Consider the following 12,563-nt stretch of genomic DNA (forward strand, 5'->3'; position numbering starts at 1 on the left):
TAGTGAGGGAGAAAGAAAGGACTTGGATGACTCTGCGTCCAACTCCCAAGAAACAGAATCATCAAGGTTGAAGAAAGATCTTGAAGTTAATCTAGTCCAACCTGGAAGAAACACAATCTTCCTGTACTCAGGACTTCAACCTTTGTGCTAAACCAGTATTGCCGGCTCCAGAGCATCAGGCAACTGCTTTGAAGGACATTTCGGTACACAAACATTTGCCTATGTGAAAACAGTAAACTGTTCAGAGAAAGTCACATTTGTCATTACCTTAGGCTAAACCAATATGCAGAGTAGAGCAATGTATTACAAACATGATATTTAGTGGCAGTTAAACCCATTTACAAGCTGATCTGGAGAGCAAAATTTTGTAATTGCACACATGGTTGTTTACAAGGGCCTTGGCATAGAAAATAATATTAAGAGGAAAACTAGTAAGGGCTGAGTAGCACTTGTTATCAATAGACGTGAAGAGCTGAATAATGGGGTGAAGTTAAATTAGCAGGGCTTCTCTAATTTAATCTCATTTTGCAGTAAAAGAGATACCCAGCTATACCACCAGCTACCAGAACTTTCTACTATACGCTGAGAAAAGGAATTTACTACTCATTTAATCTGCATTCAGATGAAAAGACATTTGCCTTATTATTTTTAATTCCATCATAAATTTGAAATGATATTGCTTCCATGACCTTGTTATAATTAGCAGTAGCTATTTCTTGTTAATGAGCTATTACCTGCAAATCCCCATAATTCATCTGACAGGCGGACAGCCTGACTAATTAACAAGGTTTGACCAGTATCTCGAGCCCTCTGCAGAAGATTTTCTCCTCTGACACTAAAAAATGTTCTCTGAGGTTCCATATATAAATATATCAAGCAGTGTAAATGGTTTCTGCAGCGAGGTTATAAAATCGCCTTGCCAAGAAGCTTGTCTGTAACATTTATCCTGAATAGCGACCGTTCCCTAAAAATCCTATTTTGCACCGCGTTTATCCTGTGTTTAAAACTGTGCTGACTACAATGATGGTTATAAATCCCAAACAGTCCACAGCATCATTTCTACATGGCTTGCAAAAAATAAAAAGACTTTGAAATAAATAGAGAACATGGGACCACCCTACAGGAAGAAGCCTTTTCTCTGGTGTCATTCTCACTGTGGGACTTAATGATACGCTACAGTCCTGCTGGGAGCTGTCGTGTTGTAGTGATGTCTGGATTCAATGCTTTCTCTTACCTCAGTCCAGATAATCACAGAATCATAGAATCATTAAGGTTGGAAAGGACCTCTAGGATCTTACAGTCCAACCATTCACCTACCTCCAATATTGCGCACTAAACCATGTCTCTTAGTACCACGTTTAGACATTTCTTGAACACCTCCATGGACTCCACCACCTCCTTGGGCAGCCCATTCCAGCACCTGACCACTCTTTCAAAGAAGTTTTACCTAATACCCAACCTGAGAAGTTGCAGTGTAGCCCATATCCATACAAGGGTAATCTCAATTCATTAAAGTACTTTGAGAAATACAGCACTTCTGTTGGCCTAACATAGGAGTCTTGATATAGTCAAGACCCAGTTTTGCAATGCAACATAGTCCAGGGTCTACGTTTAGGTCTTTTAAGCAGTGGGAGCGTGTTCTACTGTGGGAACTGCACTGTCCTCAGCTGTGCAGGCTCTGAGCATTGTGGGTGACATGCAGATTAACTTGAATGCAAGTGATGGCAGCTCTTTGGCAATGAAGTTAAAAAGCAACAAATATGTCTTCCACTGATGATTTCCAATAGGTAGAGCATGCACTTAAAGTACTATTAGTTTATGGGAATATATTGTGGAATGGATGAACTTCTCCTTATGATAGGGGACAATGGGATGAATGAGAGGCTCATGCTGACAGCTGCTAGGTCTGAGAGCACACTTCTTGGATAAATATGCCATTAATCTTCTTGCAAAGCACATTGCTGTTGTAGAACGTGAGACATGTCTGCATAGGAATACCGTCAAAATACAAGCAGTAAAAGCCCTGAAAGACAGTGAGCTGTGCTGCCAGCATGGTTTCCACCTCCAGTTTCAGCTACCTACTCAGTGAGTTATTGTTATTGTATTTGTAAGTAACTCTCTGCAGACAATTTACATCGTAACCAATGCAGCACATTTGCTTTGTGACAGCTTTAGCACCCTGTTTACATATAATCTGTTCAGACCCCAGGGAAGAGCTGCTGCTCTGTTATTCTCTCATCACTCAGGCACCCCTCCATCTCTCATGCTCTGCTGAGCAGGCAGCAGCAGGGAGCAGCCTCACGCTTGCACCTCACCCATGGATTGCGAAGGGAGCATCCGAGGTTCACAGCATGCTCTATTCTCCCCAGCCCCTTCCCTCCCAGAAGGCTGCCTGGGATGCTCCATCCTTCAGAATGGACTTCGTGGCAGCTATTTCTTAAGGGAGATATGCTTTTCTGGAGCAATGCTGTTTGTTCAGTCAGGACACAACCGAATGTGCTGTAAAGCTATGGAGAATCAGGCCTAAACAATTTGTACCTACCCTGGGCCCCCACAGCAGCAGAGCTCCAGCAACTCCTGCTCAGCAGCTGAACAGTGTCATGTGCTGGTGCCAGTGCACTGTCACTATTGGCCCAGTCCAGGCATGATTGGCTGTGTAAGAGCCTACAGCTCCAGGAGTGCCTGTCTTGCAGAAGGCTTAAGGCAACTGCCTTGCAACATACAGAAAAAGCATCAAATGAATTCTTAGTGTTTGTATGAGAAACTGGTAATCACAGCCTGAACCTCTGATTAATCAGCTGAGGCAAGTGTCAGGTCAGCTGTGGGAACACTGGTGAGGGTAATTCAGCTGTGCTCCTGGAAGGGGTAGAGCTTGACTCCACCTCTTCTAGACTTTATTTAAGGGCTGACCACGACTAAGGCAGCACCTCTTTCAGATTGTTCCTTTGTGTAGGTTGCCTCAGTGTTTTCCAGCCAGACTGAAGGCTTCTATAGTGGTGAGTTTTTCCTATAGATAAACTTCTGGATATTTATCACCATCCTTCTTGTATTATCACCATCTTTGTTTTATTTTCACTTTACAGTGTTCTTTCAGGCAACGAAATGCACATCAAAGATATCTCAGTGGGAGAAAGATCAACTCTGGGTCTCTGTCTGAGTGTGTTCTGAGTCTGAGAAGTTACTACATATGTAATAACAAGGGAAAATTTTATTTGGGTATATTTGAAACCAACAGGAATCTGGGAAACAGGAAGCCAGTCTATTGGTCTTTGTCACAAGCTGACTTCTGTGTGTGACTTTTGGTAATGATTATGCTTCTGTATCTGTAAGGAGAATGATCACTAACAGAGCAACTGCAGTTGTGTGATGCTACATGCTGCTGTTGATATTTATATATAGCTGGTCAAAATCTCAGGTGACAAAGCAATTCTGTTCCCAGATGGGGGTCACCAGCAGCAATGGTAAGATTCAATGTGGCATCCTGCTTGGGGAGTCCTTCTCATGCTGACTGCTGAAGGGATGGAGTGTGCTTCAGGGGAAGGATTGCTGTTTTCCTTTGGCATCTGTCCCAGTTACTGTCAGAGGAAAGATAGGAGGATGGATTAACTTCTGGCCCAATACAGTATGGCTGTTTTTATGTTTGAAGGATACTGTTAATTATTCAAGAGCATAGAAGATATTCTTTGGAATAGTACAGCATCACTGAAAAATGATAATAAACTCAGACAACTACACAGGCTTTGACTGAGGTGCTGTGATTTAATAAGTAGACAAGGCCTGGTCACGTCCCTTGTCACTCCAAACACACTTTTAAAGTGTGGCTTTAATTTCAGTGTAAGATCTCGTCTAGACTGAGAGCAGTGCCCCATATCATTTGTTAGCAAATTGCCATGTGTGCTGGTAAGTGTGTCTGTGAAGAGCTTGATCTGGAAGTGAAAGATGGCAAAGACTTTATACGCATTAATGAGTTGGAAACAGGTCAGCAACAGAGTTCTAGCTCGTTAAAGACATCCTCTTGGTTCAGATAATTTCCAGTGTATGTTGGGCAGACATTCTCAAGCAGCACAGCAGACTCAGATGAGGAGGAGAATCAGAAATGAGTCACAGAAGGTCTACTACCCTCTGCTGCTTGGGGGAGGACAGGAAAAAGACTGGTTTTAGCATTATCAGCCCAAGTGATGCTTTCATATTTGTACAGCTTTTTAAAATGCTAATCTCTCCTTTAAGAATTGGCTCATCTATCTGAAATCCTTATGTATAATTTGATTGGGCTACATCTTCAGCCCAATTTCGGAGAGCTGTTTGTTTACAGCAAATGGGAATCTGTCTAATTTATCTTATTACTCCACTAAGAAAGCAGCCATACCATTCTAGACCTTCCCTCAGGCCAAGAGAACTCTGAAAAAGGGATGATTTACTGATAAGCGGATTTTCATCCAAGCCTGGGGACTGCTTCTGTGTGTTTGTTCCTCTACTTAACCTAAAACTAATATAAGGAATTTCATGTTTTGTATTTTGGATAACTTTTCTTCTGCAGATAAATTACTAAAATGACCTTTCCCCAAATCCTATTAGTGACCTCCACATTTAAAGGGTAATAATAGTGTTTCTTCCTACCTGTAAAACAGGGGGGAAAAATAATCAAAAGATATCATTAGATGTGTGAAATTCCAGAGAAAAGAGATGTGCTGAGATTACATTTGGGCAACAGCACTTGAGTAGCCAAGTCTGCAAAAAACAGCAACAAAAAATCCTGTGAAATCGAAGACGTATTTTAAAATAAATATATGTATGGGAAACTGGTAATCACAGTCTGAACCTCTGGTTAACCACCTGAGGCAAGCAATGAGTCAGCTGTGGGAGCACAGGTGAAGGTAATTCAGCTGTGCTCCTGGAAAGGGTGGAGCTTGGCTCTACTCCTTAGATACCATTTAAGGGCTGACCACCACTAAGGTAGCATCTCTTTCTGGAGATTGCTCCTTTGTGGAGTTTTTGTGGTGAGCCACAACAGTGCTTTCTTTGCAATGAGGACTACTTGCTTCACCTTTCAGTTCTTCAAACGCTTTACCTACTGTACTTCCACTCTCTTGTGTTTCCTCCCAGCGAAATCCTTGTATGTTGTTGTGCAGCACCTCCTAATCCTCATTTTGATGCTTTGACCACACTGATACTTAATGCTTCCCATAAGGCCTTTCCCTTGCCCTTCCAGGGCATTCTGCCTGATTCCTTTTATTGGCTGCGCCAACATCTCAGTAGTTGATGACCATAACAAATCTCGCTGCTTCATTAAGGAAATTTTCACAGAATCATGACCAAGTGGTAACTCAAGAACTTGGCTCAGTAGGTGGAGCGGTGTTCACTGTGCATTCCCATCAGATACAATGGGAGCCGGACTGTGTCTCTTCACAGGCGAGTAAAGAGAAGAAGCGTTGTTCAGCACTGGATGCTGCCAAGCAGTTTAGTTAAATTTGCTACAGTCAGCCAGTCCACATTTGGCATACAAAGAAACTGCACATAACTTGCTGAAATGTAATCACTGAGTCACATCATTGAGTGCTTAATCTCTAGGAAAGTTAACTTTTTTGACACAGGGTAGAGCACATCAGCAGGATTCTTTCTTGTTTATTCCCAGGTGCTGATAACGCCTTCTGCTTCTCTTGCAAGAGAGATTGTGGGCAATGCTACAGGAGTTGCTTTGATGTCATATCACATTTTGCTTTTACAAACACATCAAAAATGCAAAAGCACAACTTGTTTTCTTTAGCTCAACAAAGGGACGAGTACACTTAAATCAGAGAACCTGCCAATAGCAGCATCTGAGTTTGTGCGCTTGGTTATTAGACAGATCTTTGGGAGCTTTAAAACATGGTGTCATCTAACAAAACCCTCAGATGCTGCAAATGCACCCATTCCCCTTAGTGTAGTTGGCAGGAATCTGTTAAATTAGCAGCTCTTTCTTTGGCAGCTGTGCCAGTAGGAATAAAATGAAAAGGCTGTGCCAGTGTTTACTGACCGCACAGCTGCATTCTCAGGCAGTTACAAAGTCAGTCCCTAATGTGCCTCCTGTGACAGCTGGGCTCCAGCTCAGCGCCCTGATTTCCTTAGTGCCCTCTTCTTGGTGTGTGATGTTCCTTTGAAGCATCGCTATTTATTCATTTGACAGTTACAATGTCAGTGACAAGGAAACAGAACAAGTGGCTGTAAGTTTGCAAAAACAAATTGGAACTAGGAAAGCCAAAGCCCTCAATGAGTTTTGAATCTTCTGGTCTCTGCTCTACTCCAAGGAGCACTGAGTTTTTTGCCCAGCTGAAGACAAAAAATGTCTTTGCATAGTTGGGTCATGTACATTAGAGGGTCATTGTCTGCCCTTCAATGTTAATGCTTTTTCTGACAAATCAGCAAGGAAGTGGGAGGACTATAGCCTGTAAGGCATTGATGGTATTTTTGCTTCAGTCACTTGATTTGACATTTGTTTTTCAGAGGATCTGTCCAAAAATCCACTCCTGCTCTTCCCCTTAGCCTCTTTTGACTCCAAGTAAAGCTTCTCACCGACATTTCTGTTCTTTTTGATAAACTCTAAAGCACCACCCTGGAAACTGAGGATAGGCCTGTCTGAAGGAGCAGATTCTTTGTGATTCTGCTGTCAGTCTGAAAGGCATTGAAGAAGCATTCCAAAATCCTGTCTTTATCACCTCAAGCCAGTCTCACCTGAGCCACCCAGAGCATTTGCATCTGCAGGCAAATCTTCTAGTGGTCTTCAGTACCTGTGGGTCATGGGAGAGGATCGGAAGGGAATAGAAGAAGGCCAGAAGTGATGAGGTGACTGAGCAGGTGCAATTTAACATAGCCATAAGGAATAATAGGATACCTTTTATCTTGTTCCTTATGCTTGGGGCTTAAGGATTATTATTTTTTTTTTAACATCCAAAATGAAATCATGGGACTGTCAACATAACTGAGAGATTTGTGTAATAGATTTCTGTTCACCTGCAACTGGGTGGTCATTATCTGCTTTCAAAACACTGGCCGCTCAGCTAATGAGCCTCTTTTTTCAGAGAAGAAAAGGAAATCAAGCTGCATTTTCTATGTTCTTAAATCCTTTCAAAGTCCCTGAGGAAAATGTGGAATTTTCAAACTACTGGCAGCTTAGGAAAACAGGATAATCTAACAAGTAGTCAGCTTGGAAGAAAGTGAAGGGTAATCTCATGAACAGCTTCTGTGCCTACTGACCCTGCTGATCAGAGAGGCAGCAGGTCGTCTTCTTTCATATGGGTGGTAGGGCTCTGATTTGTTAAGGTCAGTCCTGAAGGTTCAAGTGTAAGTGGATGAGAAATGCTGTGCATTCCTGGACATCTTGATACTTCAAAAATATTAGATCAGAACAGTAATGCAAACAAATTTGATACAGTTTTGGATTTTGGAAAAACATCAGTTTGGATTCCTCTGTTATCCCCTCAATAGTGGAATTTATCAGTTTTATTAATAAATGGGCTCCTGAAGTGCTTGTGTAGAATCCCAAAGCTGCTGAGTACAGCTGGAACTTCACTGTCTATCCCAAGAAAAAATATGTACAGGCATTATGTTGGAAATGAAATAATAATGATGGGTCCATATCACAGAAGGGATAAGCCTCTGGAGCAGCTCTGAAAGTCAGCATGAGCTTTATGTGTGTGCTGAGGGTACAGATCACCTGTGGCTGATTGGTGTGTAAACACAGTACATGTATCTGTGAGTACATACATCTGGGGGAACTGTCAATAACAGCATCAGTGCACCCTTACTAATAGCCTACTAATTGTTTGCTGGTTTCTATCGATCTTTAAGTTGCATAAAGTCAAGATCAATCTCCTGAGTAATGCTTCTGACATTTGTTAGCCATACCCAATAACTGCTCTTAGGTTATCTTGCCTGGAACTGGCAACATTGTAAATGTCCACTGATCAATACATTGCCAAATAATGTTTCAGAAATAACCACTTAGAAAAAGCTGTTTGTTTCATAGAAGCTCTAAGCTCTGCAGGAGCTCTTTTGAAAGTGCAGAATGAGGAAACACTTTATTCCTTCCTTTCCCTGCATATGTATCCATCCAGTCTCTGTGGTATTGTTGCATTGCTAGGGTCTGTTAGTAAATAAATAATAATAATAGGATAAAGAGACATGCAGCAGCTGTACTTAAGAACTGAGTATTATAGGAGAAGAGTTTGATGTAGATTCTGATAAAGTATGAGGGCTGCTTGGAAAGTAATGTCTCCTGTTTTATTCTGTTGGCCCACAATATCAGAGGTGGATGTTGGTGGCATGGCAGTAGAGGTTGAACCTTCCCACCAGTGTCCCATTACATTGTATGGCTGTGTGACAGATGGCAGCAGAGGGGCAGTCTGGTAGTATGGTATCTGATATGAAAGTACAGATGAAGCAAAGGGGTGGAATTGTATTCAGCACAGTTTGAAAACATACATAAATGCCAGAATGGTCTTCAGGCATTGCTGAGCACTTCTTCATACTTCAATTAGATCATTGAACTTCAGATTTCCCTGTAACCATCAGGATTAAACCTAACATTCTCCTCTGGATCTGTGCCTAAAGGAGACGGAGCACCAGAGTGTGTCTATGCACACAATACAGTTGCAAGAATTGGCATTGGTTCTTTTTGCTCTTCTGAAACTTCAGCATCATTGGATGCTCAGCTGAGGATGTGATTTAAAGCAGAGCTGTTTCTGCTCGCTTGTCTCTTGCTCTGACTGTCAGCAAGATGGGTAGAGGAGAGGGTGCATATCTGAGGTACCTAGGAGTGCTAAGGGAGGTCTAGGTGCAGTGCTGCCCCAGGCTGTTTCTTCCTCTCATTTGCTACTTTGGATGCAATGGTTTGGGGTTTTTTCTGATGGGAGAATAGGAATTGCAAATCCAGACAGGTGCAGAAACACTTCTCCTGCCTCCAGATGGAAGGACCCTTCTGAAAAAGGTCTATGTGAAAATTTTGCACTGACTATATATATATATATATTATATATAATACAGATATAATAGACATTGGACTTGCATCAAAAGCAGTAAGATACTTCTATTTTCCCCCCTTAGTTTATGTCTTAAAAGCAAATTTGGTTTTGAAAAACAAGGATCTTTACAACTGGTCACTGGTCTTCAATTTTGGTTAAGCAGCCATGCCTGCTCGATTGTTATCAAGGATGCTAACACAGAGGAACAGCTAAGTATGTGGAAAATTCCCCCAACAAGAAATCGATGGATACTAACGATAAGTGCAGAAAAACTATGTCATCTGGTGACATGCTGCGTGCAGGATTGGTTTCTCATTACTTCAAGCCAACTCATGTAGAACTTGCAGTTTGCCCTGTGCTATAATTTATCCACTAACGCTCTAAACAGATTCATAAAAAATGGCAACCGATCCATATCTATCATGTTTTATGCCTGGGTGAAGAATATGGGTATTACTTTTATTAAGTTTCATGAAATATCTGCTCTTATATTCCAAGTGATAGATGGCTCTTGGCCAGTGTATTTTTTTTTTAAGGTGGGTTGGAGCAATGTAGAGAAGGAGGGGTGTTGAAGGAGAGAACAGATGATTGGGTGTGATTTTTATCTTGCTGAGGACAAAGAAGCTATAAACCCTTCTTGCCTTGGGGGAAGTGCACACAAGAGGTTTTCTGGCGTAGCCGGAGCTATCTATAACAGGGCAGTATTTTTGCAAGGCTTCTTAAACACGTTGTACCCAAGTAAATGGATCCTGACAGAAGGCGTCCTGTCACAGTTAAGCTCTCTCCCGAGCAGACCTGCCAGCCAGTTTCACCCCACAGCTTTTCTGAGTACTGGATCAGAGATTACAAAGCCATTCCCCAAAACATAGAGACTCAGCCTCTTTCCAAACATGCTCTTGCCAAAGCACAAATGAATGGGCACAATATGAGAGTCCGTAAGGACAGCATTATGAGGAAGGACAGGGAGAGCTGGTCTTCATGGCCCATTCTGGCTTTAAAAATCCGTGATGCCTGCAGAAGTCCTGCAGCTGCCGGGGAAGCAAAGCAGTGTTAGCAAAGTGAATCCTGGCTGTTACTAGAACAACACCAATTAAACAGCAGGAAAGAGCTTCAATGTTCTGCGTGAATCGTGATGGCTTGGAGAGGTGGCACACTGTGTGGTGGGCTTGGGTAGATTTCCAGGACCTCTTTTTTACATCAATCTGAGCATCGGTGTGCTCAGTTCTTCTCTAGCCATTGTGTAATTGCATGGACTGTCGCTGTTACTCCTGTTTTACACCACAACATGTGGAAAATTTGTGTCATCACCACACAGTGCAGCAGCAATAGGGCTGCTCTGTCTGGGGTTATTTAAGGAGATGCACAAAGCAACATGAAATGTCAGTGTGTGTCCCAGCAATTGGGAATGCACACAGTAGGCCATTGTGGACAAGAATAAAGTTTGAATTTGTGTTTTCTTGCAAAATGCAAGGTAAATAAATCACTAAGTCATTCTTCAAAGTCATAAAGCAGTGTAGTATCTAAGACCCTAACCTGAAAATGCGTGTATGTGTTCTTAACGTGATCATTGGGATTATACTTGTGTTTCAAACTGCTTAGATGAGTTAGCTTTGAGAGGGCTGGCCTCTGAATGCACAGGGAAAGGGCCTGATGGTTACTGAGTGCAAACCTCACATGTTCTGAGGAACTTTCACGTTGGTTCTCTTTGCTAGTTGTTCTGAAGGTATATAGCTAATGACACATGTGACACTGTTTTTCCATCACATTTTCGGGCTCGTTATCTTAAGAGGCTTAACTGTGCCTGTTGGACAGCTTTTTAGGGAAGGCTACAGTTAAAAGCAAGTTGTCTGTTACATTCTCTAACCTCCCAGACATGTTTGTGTGTGTCATATGTGTGTTTAAAAAGTCTTCACAAAATCTGCCATAGTAGTCTTAGGGCCAAAGCCAACTGGAAAGCCTTGCTGTGCCGGTCTGCTTTTCCTATTGTATTCAGGTCAGCACCAGCTATTGTAATTGTGATGTGTATCACCTTCGGCTGTTCTTGCTTCTTATCTCTGCATATAATCTTCAAAATCTATGCAACGTTTAGCATCCACTTTGTGTCAGCTGGAGTAGGGCTTATTTCATGTAATTTTGTCTTCTTTAATCAAAAGGTAATTTCCTGCAAGGCATCATTAAAGTAATTGAAGGAATTTATTAACTAAATCTTTTAATTGTGTAATGCTTTGGGATAAAAGCACGAGTGTGCCTGCAGCTGGTGGCCCTGTGGGACTGCCAATACAGTTGGCTGTGCAAGCCTTTGCCGGCCTGTATGTGGGCAACAAGCAGCGCAGCAAGGTGAGCTAGCAATGGGGACATGCAGCAGAGCTTCAGTACTTGCAGGACAGTCTCTGGTTTCCCACAGCTCTTACTGCCACTTTTCTGCTATAACTTGGCCTCCTTTCTTCCTGCTTGATGGAACTGTTGAAGAGGAATGGTTTGTCTGTGATTCTGTGACCCTCAGTATGTTCATCATACCATACTGTTAGGAGCATTCACTGTAGGCTGAGCAACACTAAGGCAGTGCTGTGCTCTTAAACACTCATGCCCATAGAAAGTGTTCAGGAGCACAGCACTGCCTTAGTGCTGCTCAGCAGGGCATGGGGGCTCTCAGCATCCCTGAGTGCTGCCCCTCCTTGCCAGCAGCAGGACGTTGGTGAGGCAGCCTTGGAGAAAACAAGGAGTAGCAGCACTGTAGCTCTGAGCTGCTGCAGGGCAGGTTGAGGAGCTGAGCCTGAAGAACAGGCATGGCCCTGGGAGAGTGGTTTCCATGGTTAATTTTCTCTTTTGTGTTACTGATTTCTCTTTTCATTACATTTGAAATTGGTAGGGCTTTGTTCAACGTTTCTAGCCAATAGCAATAACCAGGAGAGATGAGACTTTGCATGGAGATAGGGCGAGGGAAATAAAAGTTGTGAGAAATTGAAATGACAGGGTCATGGTGAGGACTAGAGGTGAGGAGGAAGGAAATCTGTACCCAGTGTGCTTTGATGAGAAGTTGGAAGAGGAGACTGCAGTAGGCAGGGAAGCCCTCAGAGACCAGGCTGGTATGTCTGGAGCATAGCTGGTGCAAAACAAAAGGAAATTAAAATATTTCTGTGTCAGATGAGTGTATTTGGGAGACAACTGGTTTTCTTTCTCGAGTTGAAGGCATGTGAACATGTTTTCATTGAGGGCGCAATACATGCTGCCACCCACACCTGTGCATCTACATGTTTGACAGGAACTACCATTGCTGGCTCATGGCTGGTGCACTGCCCAGGGCTGGTCACACAATAGATGACTGCAAGGTTTGAGAGCTCTGCATGGTAAACAGCCACCATGATGCCCTTTACAGTGGTCAGCAACCAAGGAAGGGAAGGCGCAGCCAAAAGCAGAGCAGCCAGCTTCTTTGGGTAGCACAGATGCTCCTCTCAATTGCTTTTGCATTTGAGGTTACATAAACCTTGTCTTCTTTTAGTTCCTTGTGAAATTCCTCTCTGTGAAATATCCTCTCCTCAGGCACCAGGGAGGCTGATGGCCTCACAG

At 42.7% G+C, this 12,563-nt stretch overlaps 1 protein-coding gene across 5 annotated transcripts in view; it reads left to right on the forward strand.

Moving 5' to 3' along the window:
- Nucleotides 1-12,563, forward strand: part of IL1RAPL2 (interleukin 1 receptor accessory protein like 2) — a 298,053-nt gene that overhangs the window by 245,622 nt on the left and 39,868 nt on the right. The window lies entirely within an intron of this gene.

The sequence above is a fragment of the Coturnix japonica genome, chromosome 4 (genome assembly GCF_054131305.1).
Source record: "Coturnix japonica strain WE chromosome 4, WE-NBRP24, whole genome shotgun sequence".
Lineage (NCBI taxonomy): Eukaryota > Metazoa > Chordata > Aves > Galliformes > Phasianidae > Coturnix > Coturnix japonica.